Genomic DNA, 13,518 nt, shown 5'->3' with positions numbered 1-13,518 from the left:
TTTTCTGTCTGCTTTGGTTCGTTGTTTTGAACAGTTGTTTGTACATGTTCATGCGCTTCCCTTTATAACAGCACTGGCACTGGACTGTTATCACAAGCAGCAGAATAAGGAAGCAGGATTTAAATACAAAACAACAGCCTGACTTCACATTTTTTTTTTTTCACAACAAATTTTATTGAGTGGTTAAGCAAAGCGAGATACGTGGCTCCCCACAGTAAGGAGATCACCACCAAGCATCATGACATTGTTTATCATTAGTGCAAAGTCCATTCAATAGGTAGACAAATAACATGAGCCCCCCCTCCTCCACCCACCGACCCCAACCACCCAACTACCCTGCTACCCACCCCTTATCCCTCCCTAACCCCATGCACGTGAGTATACAAGACAATCAGTATTTGGTCGTGGTGTGTTAGGTATGACGCACTTCCTAGGCCTGTACCGCATCATCTACCTGTATTTCCTCCTCTTGTTCCACTGGGGGATCCAGTAGCAACCCCCTATATTCCGCCCACCACTTCCAGATCTTAAAATGTTTGCGGGGGCATCCTCTCGCTTCATATACCGGGCGCTCCAATCCCATAAAGTAGTCTAGTCCAGCCTTCCATGCACTCAGGGGGGGGCTCGCTCTCCCTTCCACGCTCGGGCCAGGTCTCTTTTGGCAACCACAAGCCCCAACAACAATAAGTGATGTTTATATATATTGCCACCTACACCCTCCAAGACATGGAGCAACCCTAATCGAGGGGTGCGGGGAAGATCCCATCCCAAAACCTCTGACAGGCAACTCCAAACACCTCTCCAGAATCTGACCAACCCAGCACACGACCACACAGTATGCAGCAGCGTACCTGTTGCAGCCCCACAGCGCAGACACTCCGGAGACCCAATTAGTCCCGCCTTCCACAGCCGCTCTCGGGTATAGTATGCCCTGTGTAAGTACTTGAATTGAATTAGCCTAAGTCGTATGGCAATGGCAGCTCCCCGCGGGGACTCCAGGGCCTCCCTCCAGTCATCCTCATCCAGGGGACCAACATCTTCCTCCCATGCCTCCTTAAGTGGAAGTAGCGTGGTTGAGCAATGAGTAACTAGTGTTTGATAAATTCGGGACACCTTCTTATCTCCAAGATCTCCCATGAACACCTTCGCTTCGACTGGGCTAAATTCCGGGAGTGACTCCAAATTAGTGAGGCTAGGTGCTAAGGCATGGCGAAACTGAAGATATCGAAATAATTGGGTCTTGGGCATGTGGAACTCGGTGCTGAGCTCCTGGAACGATTTGAGGGTGACCCCGGTCAATACATGACCCAATGACGAGATCCCAATCGCGTCCCAGCCATCAAAGCCCGCCAACGTGGCCAGCGCGGGTAGTCGCCCGTTCTTCCACAACGGAGTCTCCGCCGTTAACCTACCCCACCAGCCCATGCGACGCAGGGCCTGTCTCCACACAGCAAAGACAACTCGCGTGGCACACGGCAATGTCCGCCGTAGCCTAGCCGAGTATAGGACCGTATGGAGGGTGTTATCCCCCATCAGTAATCGCTCCAAGGCATATGCCGGTTCTCCCCTGTCTCCATACCACCATTCATTGAGTACCAGTAACTGGGAGGCCTGATAATATGATAAGAGGTCCGACGTGGCCAAACCACCACAATATGTGGACAGGAAGCATGTCCGCAGCGCCACCCTGGCAGCACCACCAGCCCACAAGAAATGGCCCAAAACCGAGTTGACCTGCCGAAACCACTGGGGGTTAATTGGATGGGGGTAGTTTTGCAGCTGGTATAAGAGTCGTGGGAGCGCAACCATTTTGAAGATCGCGGACCTACCGAAAATAGTTAGGGGCATCCGGGACCACATTTTCACATCCGTCTGTACCCTCTCCCACACTGGCACTATGTTACGCTCCCAAGCAATATCCACAGACTCTGAGAGGAACACCCCCAGATACTTCAAGCCACCGGCCGCCACCTGCATCTCCAATGCCCAGGGACCCGCTGCGGCCCCGCCACCCAACACCCACAGAGTGGACTTGCGTGGGTTCAGACAAAGGCCCGACACTTCTCCAAAAACACGCATAATTTCCAAGACTCGGGGCCCCGATCTGTGTAGTTCAGTGAGAAAGAAGAGGACGTCATCTGCATATAATGCAATTCTATCCGAGAGGTTCCCACTCCACTCAAAGCCCCGCAGCTGTGCGTCAATGCGCACCCTTAGAGGCCAGAGGCTCCATGGCAAGCGCAAATAGGTACGGGGAGAGTGGACAACCCTGTCGGGTCCCCCGGCCAAGTGGAAACTTTTCCGAGACAGCCCCAGAGACACGCACCGAACGATGATATCTGTATATAGTAATTTGATGTAGGAAATAAACACGGGGCCCAGATTGAGACGGGGCAGGAGCGCAAATAGGTACGTCCAACTAACGGAGTCAAAAGCTCTATCAATGTCCGCTAGCAGCAGAGCCACCCGCTCCCCCGTGGCTCCCATGGTGTCAACCGCTACCTGCGCTCGTCGGATGTTGTGCCGCGTCGCCCTATGGGGCATGAAGCCGGCCTGGTCTGGGTGGACGAGATCCGTCACATATGGGAGTAGCCGGTTCGCCAACGCCTTAGCCAGTATTTTAGCCTCTATGTTGAGGAGAGATATCGGACGATAAGAGTGATGTCTGTCCGGAGGTCTGCCCGGTTTCTGAAAGACTACAATTTCGGCATGACGCCAGTCAGGCGGCAGCCTACCCTGTGTTCGCGCCGCCTCTAGTGCATTCCGGTAACGGGCTGACTTCACATTTTAAGACAAAACAATATTTAAAAGGTTCGTCTTGATGCCCCCTCCCGGCCTCCTCCCGCTGCCTCTTGTTTTTTATTCTTTTTAATAGTGTCCCGCTGTTCATCATGTTACTGCCCTCTCCTTGCTATTAATGCTCGCCTTCCTCCATCCGCACCAATCGAGTCATAGATTTTAATATTATGAGGTTATACATGCCAGGGATCGAAGATCTGAAACAACCACAGGTTTGTGGTCAGATGTCTGTCCCCTCCTCCACACACAGCTGCTGGCAGCGGGCTATGGTTCTTGCTGTTTTTTACCTCACTCAGAGCTGAGGCAGACTAACCTCTCCAGCCAACTCTGTGTTCTGCATACACTCCATGTTGGTATCAATGTAACTAGATCTCAACAGTCCACATTTGTATTTGTTTTCCTATGCTGTTATTTAATACTATTACTGTTGCACCACACAGAATGGTATAGTGCTGTTGACTTTATTCGAGGAACTTATCTTTTTGTCTAAGTGTTAAAAAGCCTTCTTTGTTGCAGCTCTTTCTCTTCGCTCCGCTCCCCCGTAGTTAATTTACGCTCTAAAATTGTATTTACTATAAATTAATGATGGTGTTGTGTTTAAGTTGATTTATAGGTATGTTTATTTCATTGTTTTAACTGCTAACGTGTTGCACTTTATCCTCTTCAGAGGGTTTAAGCACTGTAAGCAGATGGAATTTCAGAAAGTAAAAATCAAAGACCAGCACAGCACTACCACCTCAGTATGACTCAGCACCACCTCAGCACCACCTCAGCATCACTTAACACTAGCACAGCACCACTTTAGCACCACAGCATCAGCACCGCACCACCTCAGCATCACTTAGTACCAGCACAGCACCATTTTAGCAGCACAGCATCACCTCAGCATCAGAGCAACACTATTGCAGCACCTCCCCAGCAGCTGCACAGCACCACGTCAGCACGGGTCAGCGTCAATCATCACCACTACATCACCACCACTGCAGCACCACCTGAGCTTCACTCAGCAGCACCTGAGCACCATCACAACCACAGCATCACTCAGCCCCAGCGCAGCACCAGGACAGTACCAACTCAGTATCACTCAACACCAGGACAGCACCACTTAAGCACCACCTGAGCACCACCCCAACACCAATGCATCAGTGCAGCACTACCTCAGAATCATGTCAGCATCAGCGCAGAACCACTTCAGCGCCACGAGGGCATCACTTAGCAGCACTTGAGCGCTACCACAATCATCAGCACAACATCACCTCAACATTATTCAGCCCCAGCGCAGCATCACCTCAGCACCAGTACAGCACTACCTCAGCACTAGCACAACACCATTGCAGCACCACTTGACTACTAACACAGCACAACCTCAACATTAGTGCAGCATCACAACCTCCGCACCAGCACAGCATCACTCAGCTCCACCGTCTCCTCAGCATCACTCAACACCACCACGGTACCACCTCAGCATCACTCTACACCACCTGAGCATCATCACAGCATTACCAAGGCACCACCAAAGCATCACTCAGCACCACCTCAGCACCATTGAACAACACCTCAGTATCACTCAGCACCACCTGAGCACAACCTGCGCACAAGCACACCACCACCTTATCTCTACTTCAGTTTAACTCAGCATGATCTCAGCACCAGCGCAGTACCAGCACAGCACCAGTGCAGCACCACCTCACAACCAGTGCAGCACTACCTCTGCATCAGAGTATCACCAGCGCAGCATCACTCAGTGCCGCCACAGCATCACATCAGCACCAGCGCAGAATCTCCTCGGCATTACTCAACACCACCACAGCACCACTTCCGTATCAACACAGCACCACCTCTGCATCAGTGCACCACCACCAGCAAAGCACTAACTCAGTACCAGTGCAGCCCCATCACAGCATCAGCACAGCACCATCTCAGCACCAATGCAGCATCACTTCAGCATCAGAGCAACACAAACTCAGCATCACTCAGCACCACCTTTGCAGAAGCACACCACCACCTCAGCACCATGTCAGTTTAACTCTGCATCAACACAGCAATACCTCAGCACCAGGATAGAAGAACTGGAAGACATTGTATATGTAAATTTTATTTTTCAATATGGTAGTTCGTTTGTACATAATGTTTACTTGATTATATATAAGGTAATACAATAGCTATAACACTTTATTATAACTTTTCAACATGCTGCACAGCAGCCACACTGCTCTACAACATAGCTTAAACACATTGACAAAACCAATAGCTCTGGAAAAACACGTATAAGATCCCAAAGGCGAGACCGATTGGCTATGCCAATGCTTGCTTTATATAAAGAAGTTCGAGTCACAAGCCCTGTTGTGACTTCTCCCTTGTCCCAGAATGCATCAACAGAACTGCTCCACTTAGGACCTTATTTATAGAGGCCTGCATCACTTTTGCGCTGTAGTTGCATCACTTTTAGGGGCGCAGCGGCGGTGCAAATAATGCGCCATGTTGCGCCATATTTACGTAGTGAACAATCTAGGCAGATGTGACACTTTGTAAACCGCTGCGCTACATTATACCTGAGTCAGGTATAATGTATGCAGGGTGGACATTCCCCCACAGGAAAGGATCATAGGAGTGGCCCAGTGAAATCTGACATTTTGCTGCACCACTTCTATGACGCCAATGCGTCAAAATTTACACCTGCCTCATGGCAGGCATAAGAGTGACACAGGCCAATTCACATGGGGCTTACCCCATGTGAAAGGAACATTGCTGGAGTTGCGTCACTCTTTCGACACAACTCCAAAATGCGCAACTTTTGCGCTGTCAGATACTTCAGTAATACTGACGTATCAGTCATTCCTTGCGACATAATTTGTCATACAATAATTTTTGACACATCATTTGTGTAGCAAGGAGGATGAACTGAGATCTGTCGCATCGCTGATTTCACTTAGCAATGCGACGCATCTCATAATTGAGGACCTTAATATTTTCTTCCTCAATCAGGCTCGGATGATTGGGACACTACTTTGAAGTCGAAGCATGGAAAACATGCTGAAAACCTTCTTACGGGTCCGTTTTGGGCCCTGCAGGTCAGCAGAAGAATAGCAATTGCTTGCATTGAAAAAAATGTGTTCTTTTCCTTTGCCTTCAGCAAAGAACCTTGACGGGCGCCATATGCTCAAACCTTTTTTGAGAGACCTTGAGATAATTCTCAAAAATGCACTGAGGACTGGGGCACAAAGAGCATGAAATGCTAATTACGCTTGGTTCAACCGCCACAGTGTATGTAACCTGTGCCTTTTCCCCAAACATAAGCAGTCAAACTGGGAGACTTGTCTTGCCTTCCACAAAATCAGTGACAAACATCAAACATGCAGTGTCAAATCCCAGCACATTTGCTCAACATCTTTGACACTGATGATGTGCAAGATGTTGACGATATCCAGGGGCACTGGAAGAAGAAGATGAAGATGCTGGTTCATCAACATCTGGCCAACTCTAGGTGTTCTTCTCTAAAACTTCAGACGTCGAAAAAGAGGTTGCAGAGTTTCGGCCTTAGCACATCTGGGAGGCCTGAAAACAAATATGACACCCTGCACCACTGTGGTGCCAGCGGGTCAGTCTCGAGCCCTAAGGCCAGCTGTCGAGGCATAGCCCTACTACCATGGGAGTTGGGTGTCAAGCCCAGAGCCAAAGCCCAAAAAGTCGAGGCATCGAGGCATGCTCCTCTAGAGACAGGCTCAGCGTCAACACTCCTCATTCCCAATACCACCAGTGACTCCGGGGAAGTCATTCTCTGTGTCAAGGCCCCAAGCCCTGTTGATGGCAAAGATTCAGCTACATTCGGGGGCTAATCTTTTGACACCGCACAAGGCAGTGTGCAAGGATACTCCAGATCCAAAGTCGATGTCCAAGACTCAGCACACTTCAACACCAGTCGCGGATGGTGACATTTGAAAGTGGTGAGGCGTAAAACAATTGTTGAATTGCACTGTGGTGAGCGAGCGCAACGAGCGATCCCGAACACCCTATGTGGGGGTTGGGGGGGGTTCTCCCACCGAGAAAATTTTGAAAAAAGAGTGGACAAATTGTGCATTTTCCAGCAAATTTGAGAATGCACGAAGGCCTCAATCACTCTGAGATTTGATGACCCCGTCTAGTCCCCGGCCCGGCCCCTCCACACCACGCACCCTGTGGGTCCCACTAAGGTCACCCCTGTGATCTCTATTGCATTACACAAGTCAAACGTGGGGACATGCAGAGACAGGTAACAGCCTCTCTGATCTTGTCCCTGCAGGATACACCCCTGCATGTCTGCTCAGGGCGGGCTTTCATATAAACGGAGACTTCACTGCCTAGCTTAGCACTGAAATCCCTAGCCAAAATCATGTTCAGCTCACACCTCTGTGATTGCAACTCCCCTATAGAGCGGTCCAAAAAAAAAAAAGCAGGGTAAATTTGGGGTTGGAAAATGTAATGCATGTGAAATTTATATTATTAAAATGTATAACACACAGATTAAAACCATCAACCCATACCAAGTGAAAAGCCTGTGTTAAATCTGAATTGGTGTTTAGTGCAGCAGTGCTACATCCCAGAAATGTTTTGAGCCATGTAGCTAGCCCTGCCCGTGCATTACCAGCCAGCGAGAGAGTAGCACGGCTGAGTAAGACGAGTAACCCCTGCAAAAAAACTCATTTGTCGACCAAGGGTCCGGGAGCAGACCTACAGCAAAAGTCCTAACATACTCCTGTCGGTTATTATTCATCAACTTAGTGGCCAGACCACGACATTTCTGCTAAGGATTTTCAGTGACCTTTGATTAACGCCATGGGTGCGGCGCATTTTCCCGCTGTACGCTAAGGTTTTTAAAAACCTGCGGTTCATGACGAGCTCAGCTCGTCATCAGCGTACGAGAGGTGTATGTCATGATGAGCTGAGCTCGTCATGAGCGTCGAAGGGGTTAAAACGGAGTATCCATGTGCCCAGCCGGTCATATAACGTCCCACACCAAGAGAACATTAAAGCTACACATTCAGTGCACTAAACCAATAGGGCATTGGATGCCAAGGGCCAGCCTAATGCTGACAGGAGGTGAGGATGAGAACACCTCACGCTCTTTTATTAAAATAAAATGGAATAATGAGAAATTTAATGTAAAATTTGCATGTAAAATTAATCTTGATCACTCATATTCTCTCTGCAGCACCACATACTTACCTGGCTTAATAGCCATTACTGTCTTCATCTTTAGGGCCTTATCAATGCTCTCCTTATGAGCATATCATTCATGTTGGGGCTAAAAACCTTGAATTCCGGTGACTGTAGAAAATGAAGATTTCTGGGACTATTGGCAAGCTGCGCAGTCCTCCTGAGTGGTACATTCTTATTACCTCATAGCGCTAAACGTGCTGCAGGTGCATTGTAGTTTTCCGGACAGTTTTCCCCACAACGCTCAACACAAGAACATTGTGTCAATGTATACCGTAGTCTACAAGCCACACAGCATCAGCACATTTTCTGACTTTTAGCTAGTAGGTGCTGGCAATAAAATGCGTCCTTTTAAAAATCTTTGCAGAATTAGTCAAATAACAGAGAAAGCAGAGAATTTTGCATTTTGTCAGCATGGCCCTCATGGAAATTAGTCTGAATACAATTCTGTCAATGTCAGATAAAAACTCCTAAAATAGATTAGGTTAAACCATGGGTACTCACAAACTTTCTCTCGGGGCCGAATTTATTAGTGTGGTTTGTGGCCGAGGGTCGCACCGTTGGAGGCGGGGTCAGTGGGGGAGGGGCTAGAGAAAAAAAAACCTGTGACCATGAAGTTGAACTCAGGTCTCTGCAGCGGACGCCTTCATCCACTGAGCCAACAGACCGGCATATACACACATCTCTCTTTCTCTCTCTCTCTCTCTCTCTCTCTCTCGCTCTCTCGCTCTCTCTCTTTCTCTCCCTCTCTCTCCCTCTTCTCTCTCTCTCCCTCTCCCTATCTCTCCCTCCCTCTTTCTGTCTCCCTCCCTCTCTCTGTCCCCCTCCCTCTATCTCTCTCTCTCTCGCTCCCTCCTTCCCCCTCTCTCTGGTTCCCTCTGTCTCATTCACTCTGTCTCCATCTGTCTCTCTCTGTCTCACCTCTCTTTCTCTTTCTCTGTCTCCCTCCCTCTCTCTGTCTCCCTCCATCTGTCTCCCTCCCTCCATCTGTCTCCCTCTATCTGTCTCCCTCCCTCTGTCTGTCTCCATCCCTCCCTCTGTCTGTCTCCCTCCCTCTGTCTGTCTGTCTCCCTCTCTCCCTCCCTCTCTCTCCCTCCTCCTCTCTCTCCCTCCCTCTGTCTCCCTCCCTCTGTCTCCCTCTCTCCCTCTGTCTGTCTCCCTCCCTCTGTCTGTTTCCCTCCCTCTGTCTGTCTCCCTCTCCCCCTGTCTGTCTCCCTCTCTCCCTCTGTCTGCCTCCCTCCCTCCCTCTGTCTCCATCCCTCCCTCCATCTGTCTCCATCCCTCCCTCTCCCTCCATCCCTCCCTCTCCCTCCATCCCTCCCTCTCCCTCCCTCCCTCTGTCTGTTACCCTCCCTCGGTCTGTCTGTCTCCCTCCCTCGGTCTGTCTCCCTCCCTCTGTCTGCCTCCCTCCCTGTCTGCCTCCCTCCCTCTGTCTGTCTCCTTCTGTCTGTCTCACTCCATCTGTCTGGCTCCCTCCCTCTGTCTGGCTCCCTCTCTCCCTCTGTCTGACTCCCTCCCTCTGTCTCTATCCCTCCCTCCCTCTGTCTGCCTCCCTCCCTGTCTGCCTCCCTCCCTGTCTGACTCCCTCCCTCTGTCTCTATCCCTCCCTCTGTCTGCCTCCCTCCCTCTGTCTGTCTCCCTCTGTCTGTCTCCCTCTGTCTGTCTCCCTCTGTCTGTCTCCCTCTGTCTGTCTCCCTCTGTCAGTCTCCCTCTGTATGTCTCCCTCTTTCCCTCCCCCTCCCTCTGTCACCCTCTGTCTCCCTTTCCCTCCTTTTCCCTCCCTCTGTCTCCGTCTCCCTCTCCGTCTCCCTCTCCGTCTCCCTGTCACTCTGCCGCTATCTGTCTGTTGCTGTCCCTGCCTCTATCTGTCTCTGTCTGTCCCTGTCTCTGTCTCCCTTCCTCTGTCTCCCTCTCCATCTCTCTGTCTTTGCCTGTCTCGGTCTGTCGCTGCCTCTATCTGTCTCTGTCTGTCCCTGTCTCTGTGCGTCTCTGTCTCTACATCTATCTCTATTTGTCTCTATCTCTGTCTGTCTCTATCTCTGTCTGTCTCTGCCTGTCTCTGTCTGCCCCTGTCTAAATCTGTCCCTGCCTCTATCTCTGTCTCTATTTGTCTCTCTTTCTGTCTCTCTCTCTCTCTCTCTCTCTTTGTCTGTCTCTATCGTTGTCTGACTCTACCTCTATCTGTTTCTGCCTCTATCTGTCCCTGCATGTCCCTGTCTCTGACCCTATCTAGCTCTGTCTGCCCCTGTCTCTATCTTTCTCTGCCTCTATCTGTCTCTGTCTGCCTCTGTCTCAATCTGTCCCTGCCTCTATCTCTGTCTCTGGCTCTCTCTCTGTCTCTCTCTCTCTCTGTCTGTCTCTATCGCTGTCTGTCTCTATCGCTGTCTGTCTCTATCGCTGTCTGTCTTTATCTGTCTCTATCTCTATCTGTCTCACCTCACCCAGGCTCTCACTCCCTGCTGCCCTCCTACCTCACCCGGCTCTCACTCCCTGCTCTGCCCTCCCACCTCACCCAGGTTCTCACTCCCTGCTGCCCTCCCACCTCACCCAGGCTCTCACTCCCTGCTGCCCTCCCACCTCACCCAGGCTCTCACTCCCTGCTGCCCTCCCACCTCACCCAGGCTCTCACTCCCTGCTGCCCTCCCACCTCACCCAGGCTCTCACTCCCTGCTGCCCTCCCACATCACCCAGGCTCTCACTCCCTGCTCTGCCCTCCCATCTCACAGGGGCTCTCACTCTCTGCTGCCCTCCCACCTCACCCGGGCTCTCACTCCCTGCTGCCCTCCCACCTCACCCAGGCTCTCACTCCCTGCTGCCCTCCCACTTCACCCAGGCTCTCACTACCTGCTCTGCCCTCCCACCTCACCGGGCTCTCAGTCCATGCTGTCCTCTCCCCCCTCCCCCTGTGTGTGTCAGCCTGGGCTGACACAGCAGCACACACACAGCCGCATCCCAGTACTTCACAGGTCTTTCAAAGGCCATCTGTTTGTTAATGAGGCTTTGTTCACCTCTTAGCGCCCCTGAAGCTCCACTCTGTCTGTGGCTGGAATCGCCCGGCCCCACAGAGCAGGCTCTCTGATTCCCACTGCTGCAACCGGTGGTGTTGGCTGAAGTTTCGAAAAAGAACACAGTTGCGATGTCTCAAGGTCCGCGGGCCACCACAGAAGGCTTGCCGGGCCGCTGACGGCCCGCGGGCCGTACTTTGAGTACCCCTGGGTTAAACCCATAGAGGAAGAAATTGACTCAAAGTCAGCAGTGTAGTTGCCAAATCACCTACTTGGCAGCTAAGAAAAAAGGTAGTTATGCCAGTTGCGAAAGATAGCAGGCAGCCTCAGGATTAACTACTGCAACACGACTACCACAAGAAGGCCCAGTCATCTGCACAGCCCTGTTAGCATCTCTAAAAGCAGAGTCTTTTAGGACCACTGACAAAAGCCCTGAAACCTTGAGCCTCAGGAATGAATTCACTCCGGACAATCACGGCAAAGTCGCAAGCGTGCGAGGCCCAGTAATAAAATACAATGCTATTTCCAATCACACACACATCACACACAGTGACAATTTCGAGAAATATGTTACATCTGCAGCAGTCCCTCTTAATTTAAGACTCTCTCATGAAGTTGTCAGGCAAGAACATTGGTCACCCAGCAGATAACTCATGTAGATATTGATTCCTAAACTGCATCCAGGCACTGCTTCAAAATTCATATCCAAGATCTCATATGTAATTATTGTAGCCACACAGAATGCCGCCTTGTAATCACTAAATATACCAGGACCAGGACCCAAAGAAAAGCCCTCAAATTAATTTATGCTTAAAAAAATTGTGACATTTTCTCATAACTAAGTGAAAACATAACACCCTAGCACGGTGTTTCCCAAACTGTGGTCCGCGGACCCCCAGGGGTCCGTGACACATTCCCAGGGGGTCGTAGGCAGCAGTTTTATAAGCACAGAAACGTTTCTTGTATAATTAGCAGCTTTCCAGCAACAATAAAAGTGCCAAGAGAATGCCAGTGATTAATGTACCTGCTGGAGAGCAGGAGAGTTTTGTTCAGTGGCAGCATTGATTTAACTAATGTAACACAGAGGATTAATGTGCCTACTGCAAAGAACGTGTAACATGCATCTTAAAAAGCAGTATTTTATGTGCCTAGGTTCGTGGTTACTGCTTTAGTCACATAGTTTTTTTTGTTACTGTGCACTTCATAAGTGACAATCGTAATCTAGCAGAGGGACCTATAAACTGTCATCAAAGAGCTGCTTGCAAACTGCCTGGTACCAGTTAGTAACTTATATTTTGTCCCAGTTATTCATTAACATGATGCTGCTAAAATGATATGTTTGGGTGGAAATACATTTTTAATGTTCAAGTCAATGCTAGCCACTGTGTTATGTTCTGAATCCTGAGTTTGTGCTTTTTCCAGACCAAGCACTCTTTAAACATTTTATATACACACTGATTTACATGTATGATTCAATGTCTATATGTGTGTGATGTAAAGTGCTCTGACATCCTACAATGGTATGAGAGATGCTATAAAACAAATGAAATACATGTGACAGAGGGGCTATTACTTCATTATAAAATACTAAGGGCGAGATGTACGATCTGTTTTCATATGCGCGAACGGGTTCGCGAACCCGTTTGCGCATGCAAAAACCTATTGGGCCATGTACATAGCCTGTTTCGCGAGTCGCAATTTGTTTGCGACTCTCTAAATAGGTTTTGCAACTTGCTATTTGAAAGGGGCATTCCCTTCCAAATAGCGAGTCTCAAAACCATGTACAAATGTTTGCGGTCGCAAAACAGTCACAATTACCACCTACTTCAAGTAGATGGTAATGCATTCGCAAATGGGAAGGGATCCCCAGGGGACCCCTTCCCCTTTGCAAATGCATGCAAAATTATTTTTTAAGGGCAGGCAGTGGTCCCAGGGACCTCTGCCTGCCCTTAGAAAATGAAACGAAAACGTTTCATTTTCTTTTTTTTTTAAATGCATGGTAAACAGGCTGCATTTTTTTCAAAAAAACTGCTTTATTAAAAAGCAGTCAGAGACATGGTGGCCTGCAGAGCCCAGCAGGCCACCATCGCTGGGAGGGCTGGCATTCCCAATGGGCTCGCAAATTGCGGGAGGCTCATTAATATTAATGAACCTCGCAATTTGCGACCCCATTGGGAATCCCAAACAGTGTTAAACACACTGTTGTACATTTCATTTAGCGACTCGTAATTTGCCACTCGCAATGTGTCGCCAATTGCGAGGCGCTAAATGAAATGGTCGTACATCTGGCCCCAAAACCCTTAGTACTTTGAGTATTTGTTTTGTGTGCACACGTGTGTATTTTTTTCGAATTACTGATTTAATGTTTGAAACTTAACTCATACAAATTGCTTGGGGGTCCCCGGCTTCCAGTGGTGACTCAATGGGGGTCCTCAGGAGTCAAAAGTTTGAGAACCACTGACTAGCACATCTGTTCTCTCAAAGGTTAGTCAAAACGGAAGCGTCTCCACTAAAGACACAG

Source organism: Lissotriton helveticus, chromosome 6, assembly GCF_964261635.1.
Source record: "Lissotriton helveticus chromosome 6, aLisHel1.1, whole genome shotgun sequence".
In the NCBI taxonomy this organism is placed as follows: Eukaryota; Metazoa; Chordata; class Amphibia; order Caudata; family Salamandridae; genus Lissotriton; species Lissotriton helveticus.
The sequence above is the reverse complement of the archived record's forward strand: the minus strand, read 5'-3'. Positions refer to the sequence as shown.